We start from the raw sequence: 24,957 nt of genomic DNA, 5'->3' as shown, positions 1-24,957 counted from the left end.
AAGAGCGCTTGAGTGCTTGGGCCCCTGCCACCCACATGAGAGACCCAAGCAAAACTGGCTTTCAGCCTGGCCCAGTGCTGGCCACTGCAGCCATCTGGGGATGGAAATTCTCATTCCTCCCCCCACCCCATAACTTTCAAATAAACAAATCTTTAAAAAGAGAGAAAGCAAAAAGAAAGTAATTCAAACCCCTTAGAAAGAAAGAAAGAAAGAAAGAAAGAGAGAGAGAGAGAGAGAGGGAGGGAGGGAGGGAGGGAGGGAGGGGAGGGGAGGGGAGGGGAGGGGAGGGGAGGGGAGGGGAGGGGAAGCAAGCCAGCCAGCCACTGTAACAAAGAGAACATTCTTTCCTTACCTTATTACCTGTGTTAGAACCCAGTGCAGGCTAGTTTAGAGTAACTTAAGGCTAGTCATAATTCACACACATGGTATGACTATTTAAATCAAGCATTAAACCTGTTATAAAACTACGAACTAAACAGCTATAAACATAATCTAGATGTAACACACTGTATGTATCAAATATTTGGGAGTGTGATTACAGAAATGAATCAAGTGTTACCCAAATAATGAAAATATATAATATAGGTTAAAAAATTTCTGTTTTTAAAAGCCACTCTTGGCCGGCGCCGCGGCTCACTAGGCTAATCCTCCGCCTAGCGGCGCCGGCACACGGGGTTCTAGTCCCGGTCGGGGCGCCAGATTCTGTCCCCTCTTCCAGGCCAGCCCTCTGCTGTGGCCCGGGAGTGCAGTGGAGGATGGCCCAGGTGCTTGGGCCCTGCACCCCATGGGAGACCAGGAAAAGCACCTGGCTCCTGGCTCCTACCATCGGATCAGCGCGGTGCGCCGGCCGCATCGCGCTGGCCGCGGCGGCCATTGGAGGGTGAACCAACGGCAAAAGGAAGACCTTTCTCTCTGTCTCTCTCTCTCACTGTCCACTCTGCCTGTCAAAAAAAAAAAAAAAAAAAAAAAAAAGCCACTCTTGTAATTTAAAAACATTTCAAGTAGTATAGAAAATGATGTGCCAGTTTCTTCACTTACTCTCTCACCTTGTGGAATGCACCCTCCCTCCCTCTTTGCCCCCTAGAGACAGTGGACACAGCACTCAAAGCACTCAATATTGCGAGTCCAGGGCAGTTCCTCCTGCCTCAGATGACTTCATCTACTTTCCCAACAGGCAAGCCAGCCTAGTCCTGCACTGGCAGGCCCCTCCAATCAACTTCTGAAAACGGGTCCGATCCTACCCCCTGCCCTCCAGTGGATTTTCCCCACCTATACAATATATACCAACTGTCTGAATGTGCTATGTAAAATATAAAATCTGGTCCCAGGGGCTGGCAGGCAGGTACAGTCACCACCTGTGACGCCAGCATCCCATATGAGCGCCAGTTTCTTCATGTCCCAACTGCTCTGCTTCCAATCCAGCTCTATGCTAATGGCCTGGGAAAAGCGGGAGATGTTTGGACCCCTACCACCCACATGGAGTGAGACCCAGATGAAGCTCCTGACTTTGAACTGACCCAGCCCTGACTGTTGTGGCCATCTGGGGAGTCAATCAGTGGGTGGAAGTCTCTCTCTCCCTCCAATTCTGACTTTCAAATAAATAAAAGCTTTAAAAAATTAAAATAAAAAACAAAATTTTGTCCCAAATTCATGCCTAGATGGACCAGCAGTAGGAAACAATAGTAACAACATCATCTTCAATGTCAACTAGGCATTTACTATACAGTAGGAGACCTACTGATCCTGTTACCTCAGTTAAACTTGCCCAAGGAGGTAAGTTCCCTTCTCTTATAACCAACACATTCACACAGGAATGGTAAGAGATAACTGGGATTCTAATGTAAGAGTGTCTCCCACCCTGCTCCTGCTGTCCTCTCTACCTGCACTTCTCTCCTCTCCTAACACTCTCTTAAAAAAAAAAAAAAAAAAAGATTTTGTTTATTTGAGAGGCAGAGTAACAGAGAGGGAGAGACAAGAAAGGTCTTACATCCACTGGTTCATTCCCCAAATGGCCACAACAGCCAGAGCTGGGCAACGCTAAAGCCAGGAGCCAGTAGCTTCTTTCAGGTCTCCCAGGTGAGTACAGGGCCCAAGGATTTGGGCAGTCTTCCACTGCTTTCCCAGGCCATAAGCAGAGAGCTGGAACAGAAGAGGAGCAGCACGACACAAATCAGCACCCATATGGGATGCAGGTGCCACAGGAAGCTTAGCCTACCATGCCACAGTACCACCCCTCTCCTAACACGCTTAACCCTACTGTAGCATCACTTTGTCTTCCCAGACAACCTTCAGCATAGAACTCCCAAATCCCATGCATGAATATCTTCCCTCTCAAGCTGTAATATATTTTTATGTATTTAAGGCATACACAACTTGTTCTAGAAAGGACTTATGGCAAAGCTAAGTACATAAAATAGACATCCAGTAAAGATTTAAATTAAAACTAATTTGGATTAAATACTGAGATAAAACTAAGCAAACTGTTTGCTTCAACGTGAAAAAAAAATCATGCTGTACTACACCATAGCTCAGAAGTGGAAAGGGGAAGGACATCAGCATTTACTGGCACCAGCTGTAGTATTTCAGGAAGTGTACTAGAAACTATGAAGTCCCTTCATTTAATACTCACGACAGCCTCACAAGTTTCATCCAGGAGCTGGCGCTATGGCACAGCAGGTAAAGCCGCGGCCTGCAGCACCGGCATCCCATATGGGCACCGGTTCGAGTCCCAGCTGCTCCACTTCCCATCTAGCTCTCTGCTATGCCCTGGGAAAGCAGAAGATGGCCCAACTCCTTGGGCCCCTGCACCCACAAGGGAAACCCGGAAGAAGCTCCTGACTCCTGGCTTCGGATCGGCACAGCTCCTGCCGTTGCAGCCAGTTGGGGAGTGAACCAGCAGATGGAAGACCTCCCTCTCTCTGCCTCTCTGTAACTCTGCCTTTCAAATAAAATAATTAAATCTTAAAATAATAGATAGGCTTCATCCCAGTGTAAAACTAAGGAATTTAAGACTACGGGGGAGAAGACCCAGCATAGCAGGTAGAACAGCTGCCTGCAGTACCGGCATCCCATATGGGTGGCAATTTGAGTCCCAGCTGCTTCACTTCCAATTCAACTAGCTCCCTATAATACACTTGAGAAAGCAGCAGAGGATGGCCCAAGTCCTTGGTCCTCTGCACCCACATGGGAGACCTGGCAGAAGCTCCTGGGTTCAGCCTGGCCTAGCCCTGGCCATTGTGGACATTTGGGAAGTGAACCAATGATGGAAGACCTCTCCCCCAGTCCACCCCCTGCCTCTCTCTCTAACTCTTTCAAATAAATAAATCTTTAAAAGGGGCCAGCACTGTGGCTAGCAGGTAAAGCCGCTGCCTGCAGTGCCGGCATCCCATATGGGCTCCTGTTCCAGCTGCTCAAGTTCCCATCCAGCTCTCTGCTATGGCCTGGGAAAGCAGCAGAAGATGATCCAAGTCCTTGGGCCCCTGCATCCATGTGGGAGACCCTAAAGAAGCTCCTGGCTTCGGATCGGTGCAGCTCTGGCCATTGTGGCCAATTGGGGAGTGAACCAGCAGATGGATGACCTCTCTCTCTCTCTGCCTCTCCTTCTCTCTCTCTGTGTAACTCTTTCAAATAACTAAAATCTTTAAAAAAATAAATAAATAAAAAGAACATAAAGGCTACAGTAGGGCCAGCATTGAGTCCCAGCTGCTCCACTTCTAATTCAGATCCCTGCTAAAGTAGCTGAGAAAGCAGTGAAAGATGGCCCAAGTACTTGGACCACTGTCCCCACGTGGGAGACCCGGAAGAAGCTCCTGGCTCCAGATCAGCCCAGCTCCAGCCTTCACGGGCATTTGGGGAACAAACCAGCAGATGGAAGATCTCTCTCAGTCTTTCAGATAATTAAATCATTAACAACAATAAAAAAGACTATGGTGATGAATCAGCTTTGTGGCTTTTGACTAGTAAGGAATGGGACTCAATTTCAACCTGGTTGTTTCTGACATGAAAGACCATGCTAACTCCGGAGTCACAACCCTTTCACAATATCATAAATTCGAATTTGAACAAAATATTTGTGTACAAGCAGGTAAGTCATTGGCTGGGAAGTGAACACACTGTTATTAGTCAAACTTATTCTAGTTAAAACCAAAAACTCTCGGTCGGCGCCGCGGTTCAATAGGCTAATCCTCCGCCTTGTGGCACCGGCACACCGGGTTCTAGTTCCGGTCGGGGCGCCGGATTCTGTCCCGGTTGCCCCCCTTCCAGGCCAGCTCTCTGCTGTGGCCAGGGAATGCAGTGGAGGATGGCCCAAGTGCTTGGGCCCTGCACCCCATGGGAGACCAGGATAAGTACCTGGCTCCTGCCATTGGATCAGCGCGGTGCGCCGGCCGCGGTGGCCATTGAAGCGTGAACCAACGGCAAAAGGAAGACCTTTCTCTCTGTCTCTCTCTCACTGTCCACTCTACCTGTCCAAAAAAAAAAAAAGAGAGAGAGAGACCAAAAACTCTCATGACTTGTTAATGCTACAGCCAAACATGAGGTCCTATTCACAGTATAGGTCCTATTCACAGCAGAAGCACACTCAAACCTCATCAACATCATGATTCTCAGTTCACAAGGGCAAAAGATATTGAAGATAACACTTCAAAGACAGTGTTAAATAAAAATTACAGGCGGCTTTTGGGCCTAGGCTCCTGCAGCAGGCCCCAACAGATCAGACTAAAACTCAAAACAGGGTCACTCACACTGAAGTTCCGTAACACCAAACTGAAACCAAGTTATTTTCTGACTTTGCCAGAAATCAGAAGGGATAACCACCAAATCTTCCAAGCAGGCCAAGGGCTATTTCAATCAGCATAATAAAGTTCCCTCCGTGCTAATCCTTACAAAAAAGCAACCTGATGCAATCTGGAATTAACCAGTTATTCTTCTATTGTCCTGTCTCTGGGTTCCCAACATACAAGGAAAGTACTTTGGAATGATCGATCTGCTCTTTGTTCTTTGTTCTTACTTTCTTCAGCCCTTCCACTAAGACCAGCCTCTGCTTGGCCGGCTGGAACCCTTTACTTCATGGGATGGGGTGTTGCAGGCGTCTGGGATCACAAGGTCAATCAGCATCTTCAGGAGCAGGCAATTAGCCCAGCGCTGGAGATGCCCGCACCCCAAGCTGGAATGTGGGAGGTGAGTGCTGACTCCCACTCCTGACTACAGAACCTGGGAGGCACTGGAGGTGATGAATCAAGCGGTTGCTTCCCATCACCTACAGGGGAGACCTGATGGAGTTCCCAACTCCTAGCCAGGCACAGCCCCCACCTCTAAGAGCATCTGGGAAATGAACCAACAAGCAGATGCTCCCTCTCTCTCTTTCAAATTCAGTTAAAAAATGTTCAGCTGTTGTAATTTTGACCTTCGAAAACACCAGTGACCAACATGTCACAACGACTTTTCCCAGGGAGCATCCACTGTTCCTGGATAACAAGGACACTCACTGCACACCAAAAACCAAACCAAAAAAGGGTTCTGAGCCAAATATGGAAAACTCAACTGAAGTAATTCTCAGAATCTCCAACATGCTAACGTGAACTGTGACCCCAAGGGAAGAAAAGACTGGGCACTGTTTCCCAAACTTACTTGACCTAGGAACCTCTCAGCATCAGCATTACAAAGAATGCCACCTAAAAGCAACAGGGCTTCAGGCATTCACTGATACCTTGTACTGTTATTTTGCTCTGAACTGGTAATTAAAGGCACTTTCGGAAATAGTCCCCTCAGCAGGTTCCACAACTACAAACAAGCGTCCACGGAAAATACTCAACACAAAACTGCCTCTGAACTCAGTGCGTGCAGACTTTATTCTTGTTGCTGTTTCCTAAGTGATACAGCCTAACGACTATCTACGTGGGGCTCACACTGTGCTACAAGCATTCAGGAAAACTTGTGTGTGTTCTAGCAAAATACTGAGCAACAAAGATTTTGGTGTCTTCCAGGAGGATGGTCCTGGACCCAAAAGCCCCTGGGACACAGATACAACTTCATTGGCAAAAATCTGGACTCAAAAAAATCCAAAAATCGAAACTTTTTTTTTTTTTAAACTCCAAACATAAAGGACTAACAGCACATGTACTGGACCTTTCGCCTGACCCATTTCACATGCATTTGAACAGTAACCACTTTGCTACTCAAAAACTATAGAAATTCCTTTTTATCTCTCCTAAGAAACTCACACCATCCATAATTTTCGGCATAAAAATATTGCGTAACCTTAGTATGTAATTACCAAATCCGACAATGAAAGTCCCGTCAATTACTAGTTACAACAAATTTTTTTTTTTTTTTGGTGTTTGCTCATCAAACAAGGAGGAGGGGCGAGAAGTTGGAAGAAGCCTCGAATCACTTAACCTCTCACAGCCTCTGAGTGCTCCAGAGAGTCCCACAACACGTCCAGGTAGAAACCCCAGTTCCGGCGAAATGCTCACTGCCTTACAAAAGCTATGCTGAAAGCAATCACCGTTACCTTCTTCAATCCTTTCCAGAGCGCACAGCGTTTTCTTCTAGAAAATTCGAACAGAAGAAAAGTCACACAGGTCTTCGCATTTTGGCACGAGTGTCGTCTCCGGCACAAGGCACGCGCTCCACACTGGAATCCTGTTCCACACCTCGACGTGCCTCGTGCTTTTTTGCTGGACACGCCAGAGCGGCCCAGCCACCCGCAGCAGCAGCAGCAGCAGCAGCAGCAACACTCCTACATGTACGGAAAACCCTCTCCTGAACCCGGAGTCAATCCTTAGATCATAAAAGGCGCATCAGCGCAAAAAACAACTGCGTAAACAAACTTACGACGTTTGTCGCCAAGCCGATCCTCAGCAGCACCCTCTGCGACGCCGAGGGCGCACCATCGACCACCACGCCACCCGCGGGGCCGGGGCCGCAGCCCCCCAGCTCCCGCGAGCGCCCAAGGTCACCGGGGATGGGGGCGCCGCACCCCCGGCCTCGGGGCAGCCCGCGAGGGCCTGCACCCCGGGGACCCGCCCCGGGGGGTCCCACCGCCGCCCGCCGGGGTTACGCAACGCCCCTCACTCGCGTGCGCAGGCCCCCTCCCCGCCCGCGCGGGCCACCCCCGCCCGGCTCCGAACAAAGCGCGCGCTGAGGGGCCGCGCCGGGCCGCGCCGCCATGTTGGCGGGACGCGGGGGGCGGCGAACAAAGGCGCGCACGGCCGCCCCGGCCCGGCCCGGCCGGCAGGGGGCGCTGTGCGGGCGCCGCCCGCGGACAATGCGCCCCGGGCCCGCGGGCTGCGCTCACCTGCGCCCCCGGCCGCCGCCGCGCCCCCGACAGCCCGCGACCCACTCAACCCACAAGACCCCCGCCGAGCCGAGCCTGGGCCTCACCTGCTGGCCGCCAAGGCCGCCGTCCGCAGGCCCCGCGGGTCCGCCCGCTGCTCCTTCTCGCTCCCGCCGTCCCCAGCCCGAGCCAGACGGCGCCTCCCCGCCCCCGCTCCGCGCCGCGGCCGCCGCCCGCCCCCCAGTCGCCACGGCGCACGCGCAGTGCGCCCGCCGAACTGCGACGGCCGCGCCGCCCCGGCGCCCGGCGCCGACGGCCACACTGCGCAGGCGCGGGAGCGGGGCGGGGCTGGTGCTGAGCCGGGGCGGGGCCTGGCGCCGCTCACCTGGCGGGCGGGGCGCGGGCCCCCGGCGGCCAGGTGCGCGGTGGGAGCCCTCGCCGAGCCGGGGAGAGGCTGCGGGGGCGCGGCTTCTCCGGGGAGGCAGGCGGCTTGCTCGGGTCGGGGCTCGTTTTCGCGCAGTAGGAAGACTGGCGAGGAAGGACCGGCCCCCTTTGTCCTAGGACGTCAACAGCGATTCGTCGTGAGGCTTGCGCGTAGCAGACAGTGATGAAGCTGGGTCACATGGCGCCGCCGTGCGCAGGACAGGTGAGCGCTGCGCAGCGGCTCTACGTTCGGGTGGAGGACCGCAGGACGCGAGCCCTTTAAAAGGACGGTGCTGCTGCCTGAGGCTCCCTGGAAAAACGTCTTCCTCCCCACCTCACTGCGGAGAGAGCGAAGCTAACCGGCGTCGTCACCGCTCGCTCCGCGGTCGCCTGCCCGGGCCGCTCGGATTAGCTGGAACGCCACGGCCGGAATGCACCTTCGACCCCCGCGCTGGGCCCGGTGCCGTGGGGGCTGGGCGCCCAGAGCAGAAGAGCCCCCCCCCCGGGACTGCCCCCCGGGCTCAGGAGGCAGAAATCCCACGGTCGCACGCGAATCTACAGGACTGGCGTTTCGGATAACATGCCTCCTGGGTGTGTGGCTGGCTTTTGCAGAGGAGTCGCAGAGGGCAGCCTGGAGCCCGGCGGCCGAGCCCGCCTCCCCCGCCCCGGTGTCCTGGAGCCGGTGGCCGGACACGGTTCCTCGAGTACCAGGGCACAAGCCGCCTGGCGGGGAAGCGCCTCCCAAAACGGTGTCAGGTCAAATTACAAAACACGTTGCTGGAAAGCACTTTGTACACTCCCGAGAGCGGCAGGACGGTGAGCTGGCTGCGCTCTGAGATTTTACCGGCTCCTTGTCTTCTCAGTAAGATGGATACGTGACTGCTCAAACAAATTGCGGCGCTGGTCTCAGGGGGCACACTTGGCAGGCAGGGGCCGGTCGCAGGCCAGCTCCAGAGCTAACTTCAGAACGGAGGTGGCTAAGTGTGCCTCTGGGCTTACTGGATCCTCGGTGTTGAGAAATCATTCGCTTTCGCTGGCGTGTGCAGAGCGCGGCAGGAACGAGAAGGGAAGGGGAGAAGTCAGGTGGCCTGGTTATGCGCTTGGACCGCTTCAGTGTGGCTGCCGGGCCTCCTGGGGTACTCTGGCTTGGCACTATGCACATTTGAATTAGGGGCAGGAAATTCTTTTTTGATATTGACCTCTGCGTTATAGGATGTCTGGCAGCAGCCTCAACCTATTCATTCCTTCCCTGACACTGAAAACCAAAACGTCTCCGAAGCAACATGGGGTGCCCTGGCCAGTGATGGTGCCGCTAGGAACTATCAATAATACACAAGCCGGGGAGATCAGCAGCCAGACATCAGAGAGGGCCGCACTCCCGAGCTGTAAATATCGCAGCTCCTGAGGCCTTCCCACGCTGAATGAATCCATCACCAGAAACGTTTGAAATGAATTTAGCGGTGGGCTTTTGGCACAGCAGTTAAGGTGCCACGTGGGATGCCCACATCTCATATTGGAGCGCTCCACTTCCTATCCAGCTTCCTGCGGATGCACACCCTGGAAGGCAGCAGGTGATGGTCCGAGTTCTTGAGTCCCTGCCACCATGTAGGAGACCCAGATTGAGTTCCGGGCTCCCGACTTCAGCCTGGCTCAGCCCCAGCTGTTTTGGGCATTTGATAAGTGAGCCAGTAAGTGAAAGATCGATCTCTCTCTCTCTCTCTCTCTGCTTTTCAGATAAATTCCAAATAAAAAAATTAAAATAAATCTAATCAAAGTGGGAATTTTAAAAACCCAGATGAGGGGCCAGTGCTGTGGCATAACAGGTTAAGCCTTCTGCAGCTCTGGAATCCCATATGGGTGCCAGTTTGTATCCCAGCTGCTCCTCTTCTTTTTTTAAAGATGTATTTATTTGAAAGACAGAGAGAGAGGTGTTCCATCCACTGGTTCACTCCCCAAATGGCCACAAATGGCTGTACCTTTCGGGAGCCAGGAGTTTCTTCCGGGTCTCCCAAATGGGTGCAGGGGCCCAAGAACTTGGGCCATCTTCCGCTTTCCCAGGCCATAGCAGAAAACTGGATTGGAAGTGGAGGAGTCGGGATTCGAACAGGTATCCATATGGGATGCCAGCACTGCAGGATGTGGCTTTATCCACTAGGCCACAGCACCAGCCCTGGCCCTGCTTCTCTTCCAATCCACCTCTCTGCTGTGTCCTGGGAAAGCAGAAGATGGCCCAAGTGCTTGGGCCCCTGTACCCGTGCAGGAGACCCAGAAAAATCTGGCTGCTGGCTTCAGATCAGCCCAGCTCTGACCATTGTGGCCATTTAGGGAATGAACCAGTGGATGGAAGACCTCAGTGGAGCAGTCAGGTCTTGAACCGGCACCCATATGGGATGCTGGCGCTTTAGGCCAGGGTTTAACACACTGTGCCACAGCACCGGCCCCTCTCCCTTTATCTATAACTGCATTTGAAATAAATAAAGTAAATCTTAAAAAAAAAAAAAAAAAGATGACTCCAGATTAAGATGCATTCTGCGAAACAGCTTCACTGTATTTTCAAAAAAATGCACTGTCGGTGTGGGCATTGTAGCACTGCATCTCAGAGTGCTGGCTTGAGCCCTAGCTACCCCACTTCTGCTACAACGGCCCGCTGACCTCCTGGGAAAGCAGCCAATGATGGCCCAAATACTTGGGTTCATGCCACCTGTGTGTTAGACCTGGATGGAGTTACTGGCTCCTGGGTTGGGCCTTTTCCAGCCCCAGCTGTTGTGGGCATTTGGGGAGTGAACCAGCAGGTAGAAGATCTCTCTGCCTGTCAGATCAATCAGTCAATAAATAAATGCAAAAATCTAGGGAATTGGTCCAAAGGAGACTACAGCCAAGTTTATCAAATGACTCTTCGTCCAACATTGAGTTGAGGGGAAAGCTATGAAACAATGTAAGAGACAATTGGAGAACTTTGTGTGGGCTAGAAATGGTTAAATTTTTCAGTGTGATGATGACTACTTAAAAGAATGCTCCAATTATTAGATTTTTGCTGAATCATTTAAAAATAAGTTCAATTGGCTACAACTTAAAATGGCTCAAAACATGTATTTTATATGGACTTGAAGCAAATGTAGCAAAATATTAACATTGTGAATCTAGGTGATGGTCAGTGTGTTCATTGTGCACATTTTTTCAAAATAAAAAGTCCAGCTTATTTTGTGAATTTCTGAGATTCTAATCTATGTTAACTCAGCTTCTCAAGCAGCCCTTGTTCTCCACCTTGCTCACCAAGTGTTTCCAGAAATTGAAACACATTTTTTTTTTAATTTTCTCAACCACCCTCCACTTCTGGAGATTGGGTCAGAGGGCCAACGTATCCCCCCCCCCTCCCGCCCAGTTACCTGATTAAACACGAGTTGACATGTTAAAAGTCTCCGCCAGGATGGGGATTTGGCCTAGCAGCTGAGTCACAGGTTGAGATGCCCATATCCCACATCAGAGTGCCTGAGTTCAAGTCACAGCTCAGCTACCAATTAAACCTGGGGAAGCAGCAGAAGCTGGCTCCCGTCGCTGGGCTCCTGCCACGTGGGAGACCTGATTTCCCATCCAAGACTCCAGATTTGGCCCTGGGGCACTTGGTAAGTGACATAGTGGGCAGGAACACTGTCCATCTGGCTTTTCAAATGGATAAAATTTAATGCCTATGCCCTGTGGGATAGTGGGTAAAGCCACCACCTGCAGTGCCAGCATCCATATGGGTGCTGGTTCTAGTCCCAGGTACTCCACTTCCAATCCAGCACTCTGCTATGGCCTGGGAAAGCAGTAGAAGATGGCCCAAGTCCTTGGGCCCCTGCACCCGCATGGGAGACCTGGAAGAAGTTCCTGGCTCCTGGCTTCGGATCAGCACAGCTCCGGCCATTGCGGCCATCTCGGGAGTGAACCAGCGGATGGAAGACCTCTCTCTTTCTCTCTCTCTGCCTCTCTTCTCTCTGTGTAACTCTTTCAAATAAATAAATATAAAAAATCTTAAAAAAAAAAAAAAAAAGACTCTTGGCCTATACTAGTCTTATCTCTGTTTTAACTCAGTGTCCCTAGGATCCTACTGGGAAAAAGGATTGTTCCTCCGGGGATGATCAGGGTTTTGTGGTGGGAATGAAGACGAGCTACATGGCATAGGGGTTGTTAGAAGTACAGTGAAGCTTGCTATATTTACCCTATTGGTGTTGGTACAATAATTGGAAATCCACCCTTTTCAAATTAATTGTAATTATTTTAGATTTATTCAACACAGCAAGAAGTACTCTATCGTGGGTATACTCCAAGCACATGGGTAATTGTTTGCATTGGCTTAACCTCTGAATGGGTAACTTGATGTTCCTCCGCTCACCTTGTAGGTAAGGATGCTGTTCCCTAATGGCTTCCTGGGACATTTCCAGATAGTGCCAGTATTCTGCCCTTTTGTGGTGGGTCAGGGGTCCTCCAACTGGGACCACTCAGATTCCCACAATGAACAGTAAGTAACCTTCTGGTTGGCCCTCAGTTTGACCAGGCCTTATGCTGTTACCCACTCAGGTTGTGAGTACTCTTGGTGAGTATAATCTGGGAACACACTGATGAGGAAAGAGGCAGGGGTAGATTAAGTTCATGAGCTGGAGGCCACACCTGTCTCATCCCCATGTAACCCTGTCATCAATCAGATGACCCCTCCCAAGATGCACCTCCCTATGTCGGGACCTGGGGCAATACTATGAAACCACTCCCCTTTTCAGAGGTAATAAAAATCTGGGAAGTGGAGGGAGTGCCCTTTTCCTCTCTCCAGGGTACGAAATTCCCCGTTTTACCTTTCCTGGCCCACTCTCCCTAAATGAAGCCCTCTGTGTATCCTTCTCACTTTCTAAATAAACCTTAACGTGCTGCAAGTCGTGTTTGTCCCTATACCTAGAATTCTTCTCTAAGTACAAGGCAAGATCCTGGGGTGTTAATTTTGGCCCAACCTTGGCCAGCGCTGCGGCTCAATAGGCTAATCCTCCGCCTGCGGCGCCGCCATCCCATATGGGCACTGGGTTCTAGTCCCGGTTGCTCCTCTTCCAGTCCAGCTCTCTGCTGTGGCCCGGGAGTGCAGTGGAGGATGGCCCAAGTGCTCGGGCCCTGCACCCGCATGGGAGACCAGGAGAAGCACCTGGCTCTTGGCTCCTGGCTTCGGAGATCAGTGCGGTGCGCCGGCCGCAGTGGCCATTGTGGGTGAACCAACAGAAAAAGGAAGACCTTTCTCTCTCTCTCTCACTGTCCACTCTGCTTGTCCAAAAAAAAAAAAAAAAAAAAATTGGCCCAACCTAGCCCACAACACCAGAAGGAGTGTTAACACACAAAGCTACTTTTTACATAAATGAGACTACTGGCGATCATTTCCACAGCCATGGCTCAAGCAAGGGGAGAGAAATACAAAAGGGGAAGTTCTTGTCATCACAGGCAGGAGTGGGCACAAACTCCTGGGCGCGCAGTTTGGAAGCTTCTACGTACATTGCACGGTATGATAATAAGGCTCTTCCAGGGGCAGTGTTCAGCTTTAAAACCCAGGAAAGGTTAACTCTCAGAAACACAAATGCTCAGTTGTCCTGACAGTAGTCATGACTGCTTGCAGCTGCTTTCTTAGGGTTTTGTCTGGTCTGTTGGAATCACCTGTTTCCTCCTGGCCCTGAAAAACAACATTTGAGGAAATGTTACTTGTTTACTGGTTACCCAAGAGGTAAACTCTTGTTAGGTTGGTTATAATGTTAGCTGTCTCTCCATGATGGGTGTAGATTGTGACTATACTGATAAGGCATTCTTAACCTGTGAATCCTGGTTAAGATGGTGGCCTGGTGCTGGGACAGAAGCAGCTCTTATGTGTTGGTCCTGAAAGGTGCTAGAGCCACAGCTGATACACTCCTGACAGAGCGACTTTAGCTTCGCCTGAACCTCTCTGAAGCTGAGTGATGATGTTTGGCGCAAAGCAGCCTCCATACGTAGTAAATAGAGCTTGGTGTATAAAGACTACTCCCTTGTAATGAAGCAACTTAGCCTCAGCCAATCCCAGCAGTTGAGTCAGCCTCACAGACTGTGCCCACAGGAGGCAAACAACCCACTGCAGCCAATCAGGTTTTTTGTATGCCACTTCCTGCCCCCGTGATGGGGTTGGACATTCTGAGCCAGCCTCCATCCAGACTGCCGCCCAGTCCAGAACCTTTTCATGCTCAAAAAAAATTCGTTAAATTTATCTCGGATTTTCTTGGTTAACACTCCCTCTAGGAGGAAACACGTGGTCCAGGGCTGTACTTCAGGGCAGAGGTGACCTGAACCTGTGTGCACGGTCAGCAGGGGATCAGAGAGGGGAGAAGGTGTCCAGGGGTACAGGAAGATTCAGGGTCAGAGACTGAGCACGCCAACCCCTAGCCAGGAGCATCAGGGGTGTCAAGAGGCTGAATGGGTGACCAGGAGTGCTCCGTGCCTCTTTTTTATTTTATATATTTTTGACAGATAGAGTTAGTGCCAGAGAGGAAACAGAGGAAGGTCTTCCTTCCATTGGTTTATTCCCCAAATGGCCGCTACGGATGGCACGCTGCGCCGATGCAAAGCCAGGAGCCCGGTGCTTCCACCTGGTCTCCCATGCGGGTGCAGGGCCCAAGCACTTGGGCCATCCTCCACTGCCTTCCCAGGCCACAGCAGAGAGCTGGACTGGAAGAGGAGCAACCAGGACTAGAACCCGGCACCCATATGAAATGCCAGCACCACAGGCGGAGGATTAGCCTATTGAGCCACGGCGCCGGCCTGGTGCCTCTTACCCTTTGTCTCTTCTTATGAGCTCCCAGGGGCAGATGCTCTGTTTCTGTTCTCTGCTGTGTCTCCATTGCCCCAGCAAGTGCCTGGCAAGAGAAGGGCCTCTAAGTGGCTTCAGGTTCAATCCACAACCTCATTACAGAAGTAATTCTTCAGGGGAAGTGGCTGGTTAAGACCAAGCGAAAACAGATGTGCCCTGCAGGAGCCACGAGTGTTCGCCCCTTCATTTTTTTAGATTTTCATTTATTTATTTGAAAGGTAGAATTACAGAGAGGCCTTCCATCCTTTGGTTCACTCTCCAAATTGCTGCAACAGCCAGAGTTGGCCAATCAGGATCCAGGAGCTTCTTTTGTGTCTTCCAGGCAGGTGCAGGGGCCCAAGCACTTGGCATCCTCTACCGCTTTCCCAGGCCATAGCAGAGAGCTGGATTGGAAGAGGAACAGCCGGGACAGGAACCCAGCGCTGGTGCTGCAGGCCCTGTAGGCAGAGCTTAGCCCACTAGACCACAGCGCCGACCCCGCGCCTTCTCTTCTGAGATGAGAGGCCTGGCCTGCTTACTTCTCAAAGTGAGGATTCAAATGGGTAAATAGGCAATCAGGGTGGTCCTCTGATAGAAAATTGGGGTTGCAAGATGTTTCCTTCCCCTAAACAGGTTACCTTTAGGAAGATCAAAAAGTGTCTCCCTGCCCACTCCTTGAAAGCCTCCAGTTTTACCATGAGAATAGCGAGTTAGTGGGGGTTCCATCCTCCAGAGCTTACAGTTTGCTGTAAACAATTACCTGTCCCATCCTTCTGATGGCTCTCTGTTTTATCAAGAGCAAGCCTGATACAATAAAAGATTGCAAATCAGGTCTTTTGATGGGTGTTGTCCCTGCCTTGCAACTGGATGTCAAGTTTTTTTTCTTCCCCAAAATTGTACTTAAAAACCCCACTGCCGGCCGGCGCTGCGGCTCACTAGACTAATCCTCCACCTAGCGGCGCCGGCACACCGGGTTCTAGTCCCGGTCGGGGCGCCGGATTCTGTCCCGGTTGCCTCTCTTCCAGGCCAGCTCTCTGCTGTGGCCAGGGAGTGCAGTGGAGGATGGCCCAAGTACTTGGGCCCTGCACCCCATGGGAGACCAGGAGAAGCACCTGGCTCCTGCCATCGGATCAGCGTGGTGCGCCAGCTGCAGCGCGCTGGCCGCGGCGGCCATTGGAGGGTGAACCAACGGCAAAAGGAAGACCTTTCTCTCTGTCTCTCTCTCTCACTGTCCACTCTGCCTGTCAAAAAAAAAAAAAAAAAAAAAAAAAAAAAAAAAAAAAACCACTGCCACCAGCCACTTCGGGTTTTCCAGGCTTGGAAGTCCCCTCCATGCCACCCTGGCTGGAGGTCTCTGACTCTAATAGATCTCGCATTTTAGTCTCTCTGCTGTCCGCTCGGAAATTCGTCTTCCATGTGAGACAAAGATCCCCGGTAATAATATGTTCTACGCCATTGTTTCCCGTAACACCAAGAAGCCTCTTCCACTGGACCCCACGCAACATAAATTTAAAGAGTTTATTTGCGCAAAGACCCATTCATGAACCCAGCAACCCTCAGAACTAGGGCAGGTTCAGAGAGCTTCAGTCACAACATGGGCAGTGAGCATGTATGGATGAGAAAAGAGTGAACAAAGCAGAAAAAAGGAACAGAAGCATATGGGTCATTTCAAAGTACGGGTTGAAGCACAGAGGGTTTCTTTATCATGCAGGCTAAAACTAGCCTGTTTGGAAATTTGGCTTCAGTCTCTGTTAAAAAAAAAAATTGCAAGAGTGTTCACGTGTGGTACCACGGGTTAAACATCCACTTGCTACACCTTGACATCCTATATTGTTAAGGTAGTCAGGTAGACATTAGCTTACCAGTGTTGGAGGGACCAAAGAAAATTTGGTCTGGTTGAAGAGGGAAGAAATGTAGCAAACCAGTATTTACATATCAAAAGTGTTGTCATTGTTCAATAACCTGGTTGGGTGAATCCCTAACCCTTCCCCAGGGGGTGTGTGGGGGGGATAGCATAGGGCATCCTCCCCCACCCTACACCAAGGGGTCTATTAGGCCCCTAAGGAAGTTTCTGGGAAGAATTTTAGGAATTCCACACCCAGGAAGCCCTCCAGCCAGCAACAAGCCAGACTGGGAAGAGAGAAGAAAAATGGAGCGCCTGTACCAGTGCTCAGAGAAGCTGCAGTCTGAATGCAGCCTGGGCTCGCCCTTCTTTCCCGAGACATCTTTCTGGGCTGTCAGGTTTACTTCACTTTATTTCACTTTGCTTCACTATGCACGCCCCTTCTGTGTCCGTGCCTTCACACTTCATCAAGAAACGAAAACGAGTGGCTAGGAGCAATGACCCATTCCTGCTTCAATATCAGTGTTAGTAAAATGGTGCAGACCTGACACCATCCTAGGCTCTCACCCCCGCTGCCATTGCCGGAAGCCTGGTAGCCACATGGCCCAACCACCGGTGTAGCCCCACCCCCATCCTAATGGGATTTGCTGCTCCTACCTCCCTGCCCACCCTCTGGCAGTTTTAAAAAGGACCTCTCCCTCTCCACCTTGCCACCTCGCCACCTTGCCACCTCGCCACCTCGCCACCTCTCCCTCTTGATCTTTCTCCCGTTCTCTCTTCCTTCTTCGTCCCTTCCCTCCAGTCTGTCGGGTTTCCCCTAATAAACCCTTTCCCTTACTCTGGTATTTGGTGTGTTTTGTGACAGCCTTACAATCGGAGTGCGGGTGCTCCAGTTCCCTACAAATGAGTCTGGGATACAGCAGAGGATGGCCCAGGCACCAGGAAGTAAGAGATGTCTCTGTTTCTGTGTGTCTGTTTCTGCCTTTTTGTTTTGTTTTGCTTTTTAAGATTTATCTTATTTTATTTATTTGATAAACAGTTACAGAGAGAGGTAGAGACACAGAGAGAGAAGGTCTTCTATCTGCTGGCTCACTCCCCAAATGGCCACAATGTCTGGATCTGAGCTGATCCAGAGCCAGGAGCTTCTTCTAGTCTCCCACATGGATACAGGGGCCCAAGTACTTGGGCCATCCTCTGCTACTTTCTCAGGTGCATTAGCAGGAAGCTGGATCGGAAGTGGAGCAACCAAGACTCGAATGGGTACACATATGAGTTGCCAGCACTGCAGGCTGGGGCTTTAACCTGCTGCTCCTCAGCGCTGGCCCCTCTGTCTTCTTTTTTCTTTTGTTTTGTTTTGTTTTGTTTTTGTTTTTTTGTTTTTGACAGGCAGAGTGGACAGTGAGAGAGAGAGACAGAGAGAAAGGTCTTCCTTTAGCCGTTGGTTCACCCTCCAATGGCCACCGTGGCCGGCTGCACCGCGCTGATCCGATGGCAGGAGCCAGGAGCCAGGTGCTTTTCCTGGTCTCCCATGGGGTGCAGGGCCCAAGCACTTGGGCCATCCTCCACTGCACTCCCTGGCCACAGCAGAGAGCTGGCCTGGAAGAGGGGCAACCGGGACAGAATCCGGCCCCCCGACCAGGACTAGAACCCGATGTGCCGGCGCCGCTAGGTGGAGGATTAGTCTAGTGAGCTGCGGCGCCGGCCTCCTCTGTCTTCTTAATAAATAATTTTTTGAATTGACCTTTTTCTTCTTACTAAAAAAGGATGTTCTAAAATTTTCTTTTCTTTTATTTTACTTGAAACACAGATATTTTCCATCTGCTGATTCATTCCCTAAATAACCACAACATCTGTGAGACTAGGCCAGGTCAAAGCCAGGAGCTTGTCACTTACTCTGGGCCTCCCATGTGAGTGGCAGGAATCCAACTACTTGAGCCATCTCATGCTGCTTTTTTTAACTTTTTAGAAATTCAAAAGACAATAAGGTGATTGTTGCGGACTAAGCTCCTTTACTGGGCTGCAACTCAAAATGGAGTCATTAAAGTTCAGTGTCACCAAATCAAAACCTACTTTGGCCAACCTTCTGAGAGATCAGAATTAAAGAACAACCACATTTCTCGAAGGCCAGTTTCGTTTGGTGTGATAGAAGTTCCTTCTACTTTAAGCCTTATACAACAGTAATCGGATGTTAACCAATCCATTGTTTCTCTGTTGTTCTGACTTTGTGCTCCCACTTTACAAAGAAAGTAACTTGGAATTGACCAATTCACTGTTTGTTCTTTCTGCTTTCTTCAGCCCTTTTCTGTCTTTAAAACCAACCTCCGGAGGTGGTTTTTGGTGTTGTGGCTCAGGGTCTGCTTGGGACACCTGCATCCCTGGTTCAAGCTCTGGCTTTTCTGCTTCTGATGCAGTTTCCTGCTAACATACCCTGGAAGGCAGCAGGTGATGGTCAAGTAGCTGGGTCCCTGCTATGCATGTGGGAAGTGAACCAGTGGATGGAACACTCTCTCTCTTCCTCTGTCTTTCAAATAAATAGTAGAATTAAAAAAAAAAAAAAAAAAACCACTTCCTCTGCTCAGCCCACTAGGACAGTTTGGAACACTTATTTATGGAATGAAGGATTGCACAAGTCTGAGTCACGGGTAATGCCAATTGAGATTTTTAAAACGAGTTCATTATAGTTTTGTCCTATGACTTCTCTCTCTCCTGACTTCTCAGAAGGCCCAATAAACAACTCAGTCTTGTTTTTGTGGCACAACTTTTAGCCTGAGTGACTCCATTTTGGTTTGATCAGTTTGGGCAGAAAATGATTCCAGAAACTCATTCCAAATTAGTGACCTCCTGTAACTTTTATTTAACTTTTGGTAGAAAATCAATGCTGGGAGGCTGGCATTGTGGCGTAGCGGGTAGAGCCGCTGTTTGTGATGCAGGCCATCCCATGTGGGTGACTTGAGCCCTGGCTGCTCCACTTCTAATCCAGCTCCCTGCTAGTGAGCCTGGGAAAGCACCAGAAGATGGTCCAAGTGCTTGGGCCCCTGCACCCATGTGGGAGACCTGGAAGAAGCTCCTGGCTTCAGCCTAGCCTAGCCCTGGCTGTTGCAGCCATTTGGGGAGTAATCCGGCAGATGGAAGATTTCTGTCTCTCCTTCATTCTGTAAGTCTGCCTTTCAAATAAATAAAATAAATCTTTAAAAAACAAACAAAAGCCAATTCTGGATCTTGAGGACACACCACCCCAAAATACAACCGAAGGGTCACAAACTATGTGACCCCAAATATACATTTTAAGTAAAAGGATGACTTTGAACTGATTACCTTGGGAAACAGCAGACGTGGAAGGAGCTCTGAGAACAACAGGAGTTACCGTTGTGAAGGAAGTCTCCATTTGTCAGGGCAGGGCCCACTCTGCACCATGAAGAAAAGGCTGGCTGTAAATCACTGGGAACCCATCAATGCGCAGGGCACCCACTGAAATCTTCAGGGCAAGCCTTGCTCTTGATGGCCCTCTCTTCCTGGCCGACAAGTCATCCAGAGGGTGGTAGGCTCCCCAGCGTCCTCCAAAGCCTGTTTCAGGGACTGATGGTGTGGGGAAATTAGGCACACATGACAATTCAAAGATGGCGCCCAAAGGAAGTAAGGTGGGCGGTGTCCAAAGTCGTTTACCACCAAAGCTGATTGGCCGCACAGCATCAGGGGAGGTGACAACTGATGACGAGTGTACAGACTATGTCTATATGGCTAGTCCTGTAAAAAGTCACCCCGTAAAATGACCTTTTAAGTAATTGGTTGGTCCTTAAGCCCTGCCCCAGTAATCATGTGATCTTGTGCTTTAAAAGGCTTTGCCACAGCCGGCGCCGTGGCTCAATAGGTTAATCCTCCACCTTGCAGCGCCAGCACACCAGGTTCTAGTCCTGGTTGCCCCTCTTCCAGGCCAGCTCTCTGCTGTGGCCCGGGAAGGCAGTGGAGGATGGCCCAGGAGAAGCGCCTGGCTCCTGGCTTCGGATCAGCGGTGCGCCAGCCGCAGCACGGCGGCCATTGGAGGGTGAACCAACGGCAAAGAAAGACCTTTCTCTCTGTCTCACTATCCACTCTGCCTGTGTTAAAAAAAAAAAAAAAAAAAAGGCTTTGCCATATGCCAATAAACGGAGTGCTTGCTTGCTTGACTTGACTCCCCGCTGCGTCTGATTGTCTCCGGGATCGGGAGGCTGGGGAACGGGCGAACGGCACACTTACCCCAGTCCATCCTCATTCAGGTGGACTAAGACCCAGCAGATGGTTTTCAGTCTGAAGTCAAAGCCACTTCTTTGAGATGCACTCATTCCTCTGTGGTCCCGAGGTACACATCTTCGGAAACTCCTATTTGTTTTTCTCTTGTTCGTCTGTCTTGTTACAGGGACCCGCCCCAACTAAGAACTCAGAAAGAGTGGAGGAGAAGGTGTTTTTTAACTTGCCGAGGCCAGCCTCTCACTATCCTGTCTCCCCGTGTGAGTACAAGGGACAAAGAGGACCCCTTTCCTCCTAGCAGCCCTGTCTCAAAAGGCACACGCGCTCTCCCCCTCCCTCCCTCCCCACCTTCCTCCCGCTCTCCATGCATTAGTTTAATGTTGTAACTTAGTGCCTTGCTCCATGTCCTGCCCCTCCAGGCTTCTCAAACAGTTGACAGGGTCCCTGACACAGCACTGCGCATTGAAGATGACCGGCATAGCCCTCCCACTTGCTGGCTTGGCTGGCATCAAATGGACCCCCCAGCAAGCTTGAGACACCACTTTGCCTCTGGAGGGAACACAAGGTCTACACACCCAAGAATGTTTGCTCTTCAAGGAGGGGACATGCATGGAGCTCGGGAAATGTTTATTGGATGGCAGAAGCAGCAGGAGCAGAGTTCCACAACCTGGTTGGCTGCCTGGCTTCTTTCCCGGCTCCCTCACTCCTGCATTTCCCCAGGTCACTTTTCTGCACAGCAGACAAATAAATGATTGTATCAGCTCTTTAGAGAAGCCTCTGGGACCACAGGCACACCTGGGTTGCTCCCTCTTATTTTGTCTTACTTACATCTTTGTAGCACCGATTCCGCTCCGGTAATCACATCAGTATCGAGTTCTTTCATTGTGTACCCTCTCTTCCCCCACCCCATTCTAAAACCTGGAGGGCAGAGCCCAGGCCTGCAGTGAATGCTTGACTTGTTCTGGGAATGTGCGTCCTGTGGCTCCGTTAGGACACAGTGCTCAGGAAGGGCCACCAATGCCAGGGTATCCGGGGAATTCAAACTGTCTTTACCCACTCAACAGAGTTCTATTAAAGATCAAAATCCATACAGGACTGCACACAAGTAAAGGAGTTTAGCCACACAGCAGGAAACAACCAGAGATACCCCGTCAGGTTTGTGGAGTGAATGTCAGTGAAAGTCTGGTGCTAGCTAGAGGAGGATTTAGAGAGGAAATTTAAAAGTAGAAGAGACTATGGGGAAGGTTATTGTGTTGAACTTTTGGGCACAGGGTTGAACTGATAGAGTACTCATGAAAAAGATAATATGGCAATAATTTTGCAACAGCAAGCAAACTGGATCAATAAGGTTATTTTACTGAGGAGATGGATGGTGGAGGTGTTTCGGTTAGGTTAAAAAAGAGAAACTGATCAGCACTTAGAGAGACAACCTGAAGGATTTTGATGAAATGATTTAATAATGATAAGATTATTGCTGATTTAGGCCGGCGCCGCGCACTAGGCTAATCCTCCGCCTAGCGGCGCCGGCACACCGGGTTCTAGTCCCGGTCGGGGCGCCGGATTCTGTCCCGGTTGCCCCTCTTCCAGGCCAGCCCTCTGCTGTGGCCCGGGAGTGCAGTGGAGGATGGCCCAGGTGCTTGGGCCCTGCACCCCATGGGAGACCAGGAAAAGCACCTGGCTCCTGGCTCCTGTCATCGGATCAGCGCGGTGCGCCGGCCGCAGCGCGCCTCCGCGGCGGCCATTGGAGGGTGAACCAACGGCAAAAGGAAGACCTTTCTCTCTGTCTCTCTCTCTCACTGTCCACTCTGCCTGTCAAAAAAAAAAAAAAAGATTATGCTGATTTCTCTCAACAGATTAGCTTTGTGGATCTTTCAACTTTATACAAGCAGAATCCAACAGTGGCCTGCCTGCATAGCACACATTCCTCCTGTCACATACAAGTTCCACTGGTTGAGACACTTGTTAGGACACCTGTGTCCCACATCAAAGTGCCTGGAGTCAAAGTGCCCGAGTCCCTCTGTCTCCTGCTTCCAGCTTCCTGCCATTGTGGACTGTGATGGGCCAAGTAATTGGGCTCCTGTCACCCATGTGGGTGATCTGGATTGAATTCCCAGATGCTGGCCTTGGCCTCAAGGCCATTCAGGCCATCTGGGTGGTGAATCAGCAAATGTGGATGTTACAGGAGATGGCTGCTCAGAAGTTCTTTGCACAAGAAAGAACCCACAGCAGTGGTGAGCAGGTAGCAAGGTTTAATGAGGCAGGGCAGAGTGCCCAGTCATTCAGACTGCGGTAAGTCAAGTCTCCAAGCTTACGGGAGAGAATACATCTCTCAGGCCAGGTGGGCATCTCACTGAGAGCCGAGAGCACTGCCTGCGTTCAGACTGGGATTTAGCAGGGAATGGGCACTAGTTCTTCCTGCCTTTCTCCCCCAGTTCCCACTTTCTTCTGGACAAAAGGTTTGCTGGGTGTGAAATAGGTGAAATTCCTCCCAAGGTTTTATGACTTGAGCCAGCAGAGCACAATCTCCTGGGGAGGTTTCCTTGGAGGGGGTGGAGAAAGGCTGGGACCACAGAGAAAGTTACTGGGGTAAGGGCAGGGCTTTGTAGTGTAAAATCCTTGGCTGCTTCCCAGGGCGCCTCTGAGGCTGCTGCCTTCCTCTCCATAGGTGCTTTGTTTTCCTTAAGCTCCTTTCACACACACACACACACACACACACACACATACACACACACACAGGCTAATTTCTTTCTGACATACACACACACACACACACACACACACGATAATTTCTATCTGCCTGCCCAACAGGAGCTCTCCTTCTCTGTGTCTGTCTCTTACTCTCTCTTTGCCTTTCAATTAAATAATAAAAATTTTAAATAGGGGCCGACGCCATGGCTCACTTGCTAATCCTCCGCCTGCAGCGCCAGCATCCCATTGGGTGCCGGGTTCTAGTCCTGATTGCTCCTCTTCCAGTCCAGCTCTCTGCTGTGGCCCGGGAGTGCAGTAGAGGATGGCACAAGTGCTTGGACCCTGCACCTGCGTGGGAGACCCGGAGGAAGCACCTGGCTCCTGGCTTCGGATTGGCGCACCGCACCGGCTGTGGCGGCCATTTGGGGGGTGAACGAATGGAAGGAAGACCTTTCTCTCTCTCTCTATCTCTCTCTCACTATCTAACTCTGCCTGTCAAATAAGTAAAAAAAAATTTTTTAAATAAGATTTACAGGAAACCATTGTTTTGGGACTAGGCTCCTTCAGGCTAAAAACCAAAACGGAGTCATTCCTGGTAAAGTTCACAGTCACAAAGCAGAAAGTAAGCTGTTTACCTAACCAGCTAAGGAATCAGGATTAGGAAGACAACATCCACACTTCCCAAACAGATCAGTTTCAGTTGTTGTGATAATTAGGTTCCCTGGCCCTGATCCTCATACACAAAAAAGGCAACCAGAAGTAACCCGATAGGAACGGCTGTTTTTATATTGTTTCTTCTTGTCCCTGCCTTAAAAGGAAAGTGCCTTTGAAACGACCAATCTGTTCTTTGGTCTTTGCTTTTGCTTTCTCTCTCTGTAAAAACAACCTCTTCTGCTCAGTCCATCGCAACATTAACTCTGTTTTATGAGATGAAGTGTCGCCTGTTCCTAGAATAAAAAATAAAGTCAATTAAGATACTAAAACTAAATTGTTGTAATTTTGTCCTTTGACATTTTAATATTATTTATGAGTCCCTGGGTATACTGCACCTGAACTGGAAGAAAGCTGCCGTAGAAGATATTCCTAGAAGTGGAATTGCTATATAGAAAGCATGAGTGTTTAATAGATACCACACTTAGACAATGATATGAAAATTTTAGGTAAATTCCAATTAAGTACAGGTGTATCATACTCCATGATGGTTTGGATTTGCATTTTTGTCATTATAAGAAAATTTGATCTTTCTCCATATGCTTAAGAATCATCTAATTCTAAGGAACCCACTAAAAGAATAAGTGAGTTCAGCAAGGTTATAGGATAAAAGATCAATATACAAAAGTCACTTCTGTTTCTATACGATAGCAATCAGCAAACTTAAAGTGAAATTAAAAAAAATTCTACTTATAATATATTCTAAAAAAATAAAATATAAATTTAGCAAACGAAGTGCAAAACTTAAGTCCTGAAAACAAAAAACATTCTTGAAAATAATTAAGGACCTAATTAATTAAGTAAAAAAAAATTCCATGCTCATGGATCAGGAGACAAATCTATAGACTGAAAGCAGACAAGTTGTTGCCTAGGACTGAGGGGGTGGGTGCTGGGGGCTGGGGGTGGGGGCTGGGGGCTGGAGGCAGGATGGCTGTTACAGCCTGTCAGGCCACTGAGCCATGAGTAGTTAAC

At 50.1% G+C, this 24,957-nt stretch overlaps 1 protein-coding gene and 2 long non-coding RNA genes across 19 annotated transcripts in view; 1 reads left to right on the top strand and 2 right to left on the bottom strand.

Annotated features, from left to right (window-relative positions):
- SPIN1 (spindlin 1) overlaps positions 1–7,821 on the bottom strand; it is a 73,673-nt gene extending 65,852 nt beyond the window's left edge. For 7 of the 17 annotated variants that reach the window (XM_051847531.3, XM_089315757.1, XM_089315765.1 and 4 more), the window contains exons 1-2: positions 7,384–7,520; positions 6,512–6,739 (exon numbers count right to left, since the gene is read on the bottom strand). The gene's annotated coding sequence lies outside the window, so the exon portion shown is untranslated. Of the gene's footprint in view, positions 1–6,511; positions 6,740–6,834; positions 7,193–7,383 lie in introns of those variants that run through there. The other 10 variants (XM_051847543.3, XM_089315762.1, XM_089315768.1 and 7 more) reach the window with 8 other exon arrangements.
- A 4,147-nt stretch (positions 7,822–11,968) lies between these two features.
- Positions 11,969–20,433, bottom strand: LOC149128659 (uncharacterized). The gene is made up of 3 exons (XR_016222795.1): positions 19,678–20,433; positions 14,506–14,586; positions 11,969–13,379 (listed from the first exon to the last, which is right to left on the bottom strand). It is a non-coding gene; the product is annotated as an uncharacterized LOC149128659 (long non-coding RNA).
- Positions 17,077–21,703, top strand: LOC149128658 (uncharacterized). The gene is made up of 3 exons (XR_016222796.1): positions 17,077–17,307; positions 20,756–20,846; positions 21,006–21,703. It is a non-coding gene; the product is annotated as an uncharacterized LOC149128658 (long non-coding RNA).
- The last annotated feature ends 3,254 nt before the right edge of the window (positions 21,704–24,957 follow it).

This window comes from Oryctolagus cuniculus, chromosome 1 (genome assembly GCF_051225735.1).
Source record: "Oryctolagus cuniculus isolate XC-2025 breed Fujian yellow rabbit chromosome 1, ASM5122573v1, whole genome shotgun sequence".
In the NCBI taxonomy this organism is placed as follows: Eukaryota; Metazoa; Chordata; class Mammalia; order Lagomorpha; family Leporidae; genus Oryctolagus; species Oryctolagus cuniculus.
Note: the sequence above shows the minus strand (reverse complement) of the source record. Positions and strands in the feature narration are given on the sequence as shown.